This window comes from Melozone crissalis, unplaced genomic scaffold (assembly GCF_028551555.1).
Source record: "Melozone crissalis strain CALT ecotype California unplaced genomic scaffold, PUWL_Pcris_2 ptg000021l_1, whole genome shotgun sequence".
NCBI classification, from domain to species: Eukaryota; Metazoa; Chordata; class Aves; order Passeriformes; family Passerellidae; genus Melozone; species Melozone crissalis.
Window position 1 is genome coordinate 5,374,124 of NW_026535799.1, and position 8,970 is coordinate 5,383,093.

Sequence of the window (8,970 nt, forward strand, 5' to 3'; positions counted from 1 at the left end):
TAGAGTCTGCCATCATAGAGGGTGGCTCTGTGGCATCAGAGAGTGGGTTGTGACATCACCCAGTGGCTGTGTTACATCACAGAGCAGGCTGTGACATCAGAGAACAGATTGTGACATCACAGGGTGACTTTGTGTCATCGGTATTCTGTGATGTCACAGCACTGCTGTACGACATCACAAGGTGACATAGAGTTGGCTCTGTGACACAGCAGGAGGCTGTGTGACATCACAGATATAGCTGTGTGACATCACGGGGACAGTGTTACATCACAGGGCTGTGTGACATCACAGGGCTGTGTGACATCACAGAGATGGTTATGTGACATCACATGTGCTATGTGACATCACAGGGGGCAGTGTGACATCACAGAGATGGCTGTGTGACATCACATGGTCAGTGTGACATCACAGGGTCAGTGTGACATCACGGGGGCTGTGTGAGGTCCCTGGGGAGGTCACTCTGCCCCAGCCCCCCCTCAGTTCCCCCCAGAGCAGTCCAACCCTGCTCGTGCACAGCAGGGTCCCTGTCTCCCCGGGTCCCCCCGGCCCCGCAGCCTCCCCCAGAGGATGTTCCATGAGATCGACCCCAGAGCCTGACACGGGGACAGGGGGCCGGGGCCCTGGGGGTGGGACAGGGACCCCCTGCCAGCATCCCCGTGTCCCCCAGGGCCAGAGCCTGGGCCAGGGCTCCTTCACCCTGCTACCAACAAGGCCTTGAGAGCGCTGAAAAATCCCCAGCAAGGGAGCAGCAAAAATCACATTTAATATTAAGGCACAGCAGCACAAAGTTCCTTGGCAAGAGTCACTCTGCTCCTGACTGGACACTTCAGGCACACCAGGGAAACAAAGCAACAACAAAACCAAACAGAGTCCAGGTAATCAAACCAGAAATGAACTGAGAACTGTCCCTGTGTGTGTGACACAAAGACAGTGAGGGCAAGGATAAAATGAATACAGCCTAAAAGCTTAACAGAGCTCAAACTTAACAGGACTTAACTTGTACCTTAATGTTAACTGATACCTTCAAGTTCACAATTTAGCAAAAGAGCAGAGTGTAACAGCATTTAACTTAACTTAAACCTATGACTTTGCAATTTAACAGAGGAAAAACACTTTACAATATTTAACTTAGCTTATAACTTATATTAAAGGTAACAACTTAGTAACTAAGAACTACTCTTAGCAGCATTTAACTTCACTTACAGCTTGTGATTTAACCTTACCTACAAGCCTGACTGGCTCAGCTATGCAAGGCACTCAAACCCCTCAGAGAGCAGCATTTCTGCCACATTTCTGCAGCACAGGCACTCCTGTGTGCACACAGACACAAAGAGTCAGTGCAAGGCACCTGTGAGAAATTCCCCTGAGGGCAGGCAATGCTCCCTGAGGATCCTTTGGCATCTCCCCAGCAAAGGGCAAAGGACTGAGCCTGGAGGAATGGGGGGATAGGCCCAGGCTCTGTGGTTGTTCAGGATCCCCGAGTGCAGCAAACGGGAGAGTTCCTGGCTGGGAGAGGCCCCACTCAGAGGGAGTCGCTGGCCCAGGAGAGCTCCAAGGGCTCCTTTTGGAGCAGGGCCCCAAGACAGGGGCTTCAGTCCCAGCAATGGTTCATCCTGGCTGCACTTGGCATCAACAGCTTTCTTTGGCAGGGTGAGAACAGGGATCTTTTGCCACTGAGGGAACAAAAACAGTTCCCAGGACTGCTGCTAAAGGAACCAGGAGCTGGTTGGGCATCAGCAGTGCCTGGAGCAGACAGTGTTTGTGATGAGCTGCAGAGGAGCTGAGCCCAGGGGCTGTTGGCCAAGGCCGAGGCCCAAGGAGCATTTCTCAGCTGGCAGGGTGGCCTCAGAAGGGGAAGGCGGGATAATTCACCCTCTCAGTGAGCTCCCAGTCGCTCCCAGTATTTCCACATCCGTGCTCCAAGTGCTGCTCCCAGCCCTGATCTGTGGGGATGGGAATGTCCCGCTCCCTTGCTGGGGCAGGGTCACACCTGAGCCAGGTGTGCAGGGCAGGACCTTGCCCTGACCCCAAGCACTGTCCCAGCTGCAGGATCTGCTTCCCATTGGCCTCTTCCTCCTGCGGCCCTAGCCCAGCTCGATGCTGAACAAAGGGGCTGGGCCGGGGCCATCCCCCAGCAGGGGTTGCTCACCCCCTCTGCCCCCTCCCCAAATTCCCTCTGGGGCAGCAGAGCTGGGGCAGGAGCCCTGTGGGGAGGGACAAGGGGGTGACACTGGCATGCGGGGGTCACACAGGGCCCCGGGGAATCCCCCCTCACTCCCACGGTGCCAGGAACACAAACCCCTCCATGGAGCCCCTGTCCCCCAGCAGTACCTTGTGCGCAGGGTCTGGGGGCAGTTCTGGGGGGTCACGACTGCCCTAAAACCCCCTCCCAGCCCCACAGCCACTCCAGCTCCATCAAACCACCCCACAGATCCCTGCTGTCCCCCACACCCCGAACCACTCTGTGCAATAGAAATGGCCCCAAGATCCATCAAAACTCTTTCCCACCTCTCCCTAGACCCACCCAAGTTCTCTCCAAGCCACACAGCCCTTCCAGAACTCCCAAAACTCTCTCACAGACCCCTCCAGAGCCCCCTTAACTCCTTCCCAGCACCACAAATGGAGCCAAGAGCCACCAAAACTCCTTCCAATCCTCTCAGGATCCCCTAAACTCCTTCCCAGCCCCCCGTGGCACTGACCAGGAGATGTTTGTGGACAGGAACATCCACAGGTGAGAGCAGCTCAGGCACTTCAGCAGTGTTTTAGGCACTTCCATCCCTTTGGGCTCTTCCCAGAGGCCTAAAGATGTTAGAGGGAGGACTGCAGAGGGGGATGAGGGATGCCAAGAGTGGGATTTTGGGGACTGGCTGCTCCTCTTGCCTGAGTCCATCTCTAGAATTCACCAGGTGTCTGATGTCCATAAAAACCTCCAGACCACCAGGATTCAGCCACCCTCAAAAAAACCCAAACCACCAAAATTCAGCAAAAAAACACCCACCAAGGAGTTCCCCTCTCTGGTCTCCCTACTTTGCAGTTCAGGGGCTCCCTCCTCTCTGGGCTCCTGCAGCCCCAGTGTGTATTGGTGTCCCCTCTCTCTGGGCTGCTGGGGCAACTCCAGAGGTTCCTTCCCTGGGCTCCCCAGGTGAGTCAGAGGGGCCCAGGGGTGCTGCCTGTGCGGGGTCCCTGTTTCAGCACCCAGGGTACCCAAGGGTGAAAAACGCCAATCACTTGTTTTTAAAATTTTAAAAGTTTAATAATAATAAAATGGTTATAAAAATAGTAATATAATTAGAGCATTAGTAATTTGGACAATTAGGATTAAGGACAATATGAGACAACAAAAACAAAGAGTAACAGACGTCCAGGTACCTTTTTCTGGGCAGCATAAGCCCAAAAAAGGACACACATTAACCGAGGATTAACCCTTAAAAACAATAACCTGTTGCATATTCACACACCTCATACCTGATGCATAAATTCCATTCAAACACAGGATTCTGTCTGGTCAGTATCAGCTTCTTCCTCTGAATCCTGAAGGCGTCTTCAAGCCTGAGGGAGGCAGGAAGCAGTTAGTTTCCTCTGATAAGAGAGCAATAAATTCTCTTTCTCTGAAAGATTTAGGTGTCCTGTGGCTGCCATCTTGCTGCGAGTACCTCATTCCTTTCTTTAAAAAATACCTCACATACACAGTTTCTATTTTAACATTATGTTATAACCTAAACTACATTTAACACACTTAAAAAATCAATTAAAAAATCAATACAGCATAACATCCTAACATAACACATAATATTCGTTTTAATATTTGCAAAGAGCCAATCATAAAATATGCATTCTTCACACCATGGGTGTCCCTTGTCCATGGTGCCACCATCTCCGGGCTCCTGGGCTCCCCCTTATCGGGGTGTCCGACACCGCAGGCTGCAGAGGCTCCCCCAGCTTCGGGGCCCCCTCTCCGCTGTGCCAGCCCCCAGCCTGCCGGGCCCGGGCCATTCCCCTGTGGCTCCGGGCTGACGCTGCAGCGCCTGCCCCAGGCAGCCCGACCCCCCCCAGGGAGGGTCCCCCGCACCCCCGGCCCAGCGCCGGGGCTCTGCCGGCACCAAACACCGGGACCCCCAAAATTCTGCTGGGCCAGAGCCACCGAGGGGCGCCCAGCCCTTGGCCTGCTATAGATACAGATTGCAATATTGGCTTTGTGCAAATGTTAACATGGATTTTAGATGGGTGCTGTTAAAATAACTTTGTTATAAAGATACAGTTTTTATTTCTGTTGTTAATTATAAGCTTAGACATAATAGTGATGTAGTTGATATAAGTGTGCTTGTGTTACAGTGCCTGCTTGGATGGGATAACATCCAATGAACATGGGATGAGGACACCTGGTACAGATGTGCCAGCTATCAGCACTCATCCTCTGAAGGCAGTGTGGGCAGTGGCCAAAACTGAAGATGATAAGAAAGGACCAAAACCATAACCAAGGAATACACATGCCCTAAAAAGGTGGAACTGAGGAGGACCCATGCTAAACAGCTCTTGGAATATTTTCTTTGGGAAAAAAGAAAATACTGGAATATTTTTTCTTTGGGAAAAAAAGTTTACTATGCATAAGTGTCACAGATATCTTTTATGGAAAATCCTTTCCTTAGGATTTTTCCTCCTGAGAAGCTGACAGGCCTCAGGAACAAAATGTAAACATTGCTTATCTGCTGCTGTGGAACACAACAGGTGGATCTGTGATTGGTCTCATGTGGATGTTTCTAATTAATGGCCAATCACAGTCAGCTGGCTCGGACAGAGTCCGAGCCACACACCTTTGTTATCATTCCTTCTTTTGCTATTCTTAGCTAGCCTTCTGATGAAATCCTTTCTTCTGTTCTTTTAGTATAGTTTTAATATAATATATATCATAAAATAATAAATCAAGCCTTCTGAAACATGGAGTCAGATCCTTGTCTCTTCCCTCATCCTTGGACCCCTGTGAACACAGTCACAGTCAGACTAAACAACAAGCTGCAGACTGAGCTCACAGATGCACATTTCACCTCAATCCAAATGGATTTCTCCTCTGGAAAATTCCCCCTCTGCCTCAGAGCCCTCTCCCCAGGCTGGGTCCCAGCCTGGCCTGAGCACTCGACGCCAGCAGTGGGAAAAGCTGCACTGCCAGAGGGATCGGGGGCTGGCCGGGCCTCAGAGTAATTCTAGAGCTAAAGCATGAGAGACATCAGCGCCGCTCAGATAATCCATGCCAGCGCTCATCCCGGGCCCGGCCACCGCCTCCTCCTCCTCCATAGGAACCCAGGGTCGGTGCTTCCCCAGCCCCGCGGCTGCAGCCCGTGCCCGGTGTGTCTGTGCCCAAGGGCTCTGGGAGATGTTGAATTTTCATCTCTTTCTCTCACCTGCAGCTCTCCAGGCCGCCTGTCAGGATCCCCTCTGGGCACCAAGGCTTCTCCACGGGTCTCCCTCATTTGGCTGTTCCCTGTTCCTCAGCACTGCTGTGACCAAACCATGGGGAAAAACTTTCATTAAAGATGTGTATTTTTGAATTGGCTTCTGGCAAATATTCAAATGAATAACTTTTGTGTGGTGTGTTATAAAGTTATGCTGCATTAATTTTCTTAAATAGTGTGTTAAATATAGTTTTAGGTTGTAACAAAGCAGCAAAATAGAAACTCTGCTATGTAGAATACTATTTTTTTAAAGAAAGGACTTGCACTGAGATAGCAGACACAGGACACCTAAACCTTAGAGAGAAAGAGAATTTATTGCCCCATTATCAGGAGAAATGAACTTCTTCCCGCCTTACTCAGCCATCAGGATTCAGCCTGGCCTGAGCACTCGACGCCAGCAGTGGGAAAAGCTGCACTGCCAGAGGGATCGGGGGCTGGCCGGGCCTCAGAGTAATTCTAGAGCTAAAGCGTGAGAGACATCAGCGCCGCTCAGATAATACATGCCAGCGCTCATCCCGGGCCCGGCCACCGCCTCCTCCTCCTCCTGCTGTTGCTGCTGGGGCCCTCTCAGCCCGGAGCCGCCGTTTCCAGCGCCCAGGGCCGCTCTCTGTGGCTGCAGCCGGGCCCCGCTACAGCAGCCCTTGGCCCGGCGCTGGAGCCGGTGCCGCTGCTGGCAGCAAACCCCACCCCGGGCAGAGCCGCCTCGGCCCGGCTCTTCCCGCGGCCCCGGCTCGGCGCCGCCGCCATCGCCCTCAGCGCCCTCGGCCCTCCGCCGCCTCGCCGAGCCCGGCCCGGAGCCCTGGGGCCTCAGCGCCCTTCGGGGCGCCGCGCTTGGGGCAGCGACCGCTCGGGGCACCGCGGATCTGCCCGGCCCTGCATCAGCCCCGCTCGGGCACCGCGGATCTGCCTGGCCCTGCACCAGCCCAACTCCGGCACCGCGGATCTGCCCAGCCCTGCACCAGCCCCGGGCCGGCCCGCACCACGCACCCGCTGCCGCCGCCGCTCCGCTGCCAGGGACACGCGGCCGGAACGGGCAGGGCCGGGCCGGCAATGGGACCCGCCCGCAGCCGCCTCCGCCTGCCCCGGCACCAATCAGCGCCTTCCACCCACCGCAATGGGCATTTTGAATAACGCGCGGTTTCTGATTGGCTTTTGGCAGATATTCAAACGAATACTTGATGTGTTACGTTAGAAAGTGATGCTGTATTAGTTTTCTTAAGTAGTGTGTTAAATCTAGTTGTAGGTTGTAACAAAATGTTAAAATAGAAACTATGCTACGTAAGATACTTTTTTTTTTAAAAGAAAGGACTCACACCAGTCAGCAGCCACAGGACACCTAAATCTTTCAGAGAAACAGAATTTATTGCTCTCTTATCAGAACAAACGAACTTCTTCCCGCCTCACTCGGGAAGAAGCCGTCAGGATTCAAAGGAAGAAACTGACACTGACCAGACAGAATCCTGTGTTTGAATGGAATTTATGCATCATGTATGAGGTGTGTGAATATGCAACAGGTTATTGTTTTTTAAGGGTTAATCCCTTGTTAACGTGTGTCCTTTATCAGGCTTATTTTGCCCAGAAAAAGGTACCCGGACATGCATAACTCTTTGCTTCTATTGTCTCTTATTGTCCTAATCCAAATTGTCCAATTATTACTCTAATTATATTGCTATTTTTATAACCATTTTATTATCATTCAACTTTTTGACATTTTAAAAACACGTGATTAGCGTTTTTCACACTTTTTAACACCAATTCGTACATTAAAAGCAGGCATAGCTTTATTTTGTCGCTGGGATCACCCAGCCCCAGCTTTTTCACTCCCCAGCTGGTACCTGTGTCACAGGTGAGCAGGCAGATGATGCTGCCCTCAGGAGTTGGGGCCCAGCACCCAGGTGCAGGTGAGGTGCAGCAGTTCTTTTCAGGGATTCTGAAGGTGAAGGAAAAGGAAGTTTATTTTCTGACTCCAACATTTATAGGTTTTTAAAAGTGACCATGGATTGGAGGCTGAAAGTGCCACCTCTCCAATGACACTGGAGAAACCAACAGTTTAATAAATTTCTTTTCTTCTATAAAAGAATGCAAAACAAATCTCAGGAGCTCATTCCTTCCAGAAAGATTATTGATACTGCTCTAGAAGGCACCTGGGAACAGCATCTCAATCCTGCCCATGTTTTCCCAAAATCGCTCCCTGCAGCAGGAACAGCTGGGTGCAGTTGTCACTGCAGATGTTCAGGCACCCAAAGCAGCTGCAGCTGTTTGTCAGCAGCAGAGCAGATATTCCCTGTGCCATCACCTTTCCATAGGGATACAGAAGCTCTGGTTCTGGGGTATGTGATCCTGCCTGCTGAACTCCAGGGAAATCCACATTGCTCATTGGAAAACCCACCTGAACTTTTCTTTTAAATGTGATGGAGAAATGTCTCTGCATCCGGGGGCTACTGTGGTGCTAAATCACCTGAGGAGTGTTGGGGTGTGCAGGAACCCTACAAGTAAGGGATCAATAATCCCTGGACAGAAGCTGGGCTGCTCAGGAGAAATAATCCCTCGACAGAAGCAGGGTAACTCAGGATCAATAATCCCTGAACAGGAGTTGGGCTGCTCAGGATCAATAATCCTGGACAGGAGCTGGGTAGCTCAGGATCAATAATCCCGGGACAGAAGTTGGGCTGCTCGGGATCAATAATCCCCACACAGAAGTTGGGCTGCTCAATCATCTGAGGAGTACTGAGGTGTGCAGGAACCCTACAGGTAAGGGATCAATAATCTGTGGAGAGAAATTGGGGTGCTCAGGATCAATAATCCCTGGACAGGAGCTGGGCAGCTCAGGATAAATAATCCCTGGACCGATAATGGGCTGTTTAGAAGAAATAATGCCTGGACAGAAGCTGGGCTGCTCAGTTTTAATATAATATATGTCATAAAATAATAAATCAAGCCTCCTGAAACATGGAGTCAGATTTTCATCTCTTCCCTTATCCTTGGACCCCTAAGAACACAGTCACATACCTCCCTCTCAAATACATCTGCATGCAATTTCACAACAGGTTCATACACATTCATTCTACTGATTTCCTGTTACATTTCCTGTGAATTTTTCTTTATCAGAAAAAATTCCTGGGGTCATTTTGACCCTGCTTTCCACAGCAGCCTCTCTCTCTGTTTCAGAGTTCAAGGGCCCCCCCTTTATCTCTGTCTTGGGCTGCAGCAGTTTCTTAGAGCACAGGCTTTTGTCAGAACAGGCAGTCAGGATGTCACAGACATCTCTCCTGAAAAATCCTTTCCTTAGGATTTTTCCTCCTGAGAAGCCTCAGGAACAAAATGTAAACATTGACATTATTTGCTGCTGTGGAATGCAACAGGTGGATCTGTGACTGGTCTCATGTGGTTGCTTCTAATTAATGGCCAATCACAACCAGCTGGCTCAGACTCTTTGTCCCAGCCACAAACCTTTGTTATCATTCTTTCCTATTCTATTCTTAGCTAGCCTTCTGATGAAATCCTTTCTTCTGTTCTTTTAGTA

The 8,970-nt window shown here is 50.9% G+C and overlaps 2 non-coding genes across 2 annotated transcripts; both read right to left on the reverse strand.

Moving 5' to 3' along the window:
• Nucleotides 1–5,181: 5,181 nt before the first annotated feature.
• Nucleotides 5,182–5,264, reverse strand: LOC128937739 (small nucleolar RNA SNORD45). The gene has a single exon (XR_008483089.1). It is a non-coding gene; the product is annotated as a small nucleolar RNA SNORD45 (small nucleolar RNA).
• A 622-nt stretch (nucleotides 5,265–5,886) lies between these two features.
• Nucleotides 5,887–5,969, reverse strand: LOC128937731 (small nucleolar RNA SNORD45). The gene has a single exon (XR_008483081.1). It is a non-coding gene; the product is annotated as a small nucleolar RNA SNORD45 (small nucleolar RNA).
• Nucleotides 5,970–8,970: the final 3,001 nt, after the last annotated feature.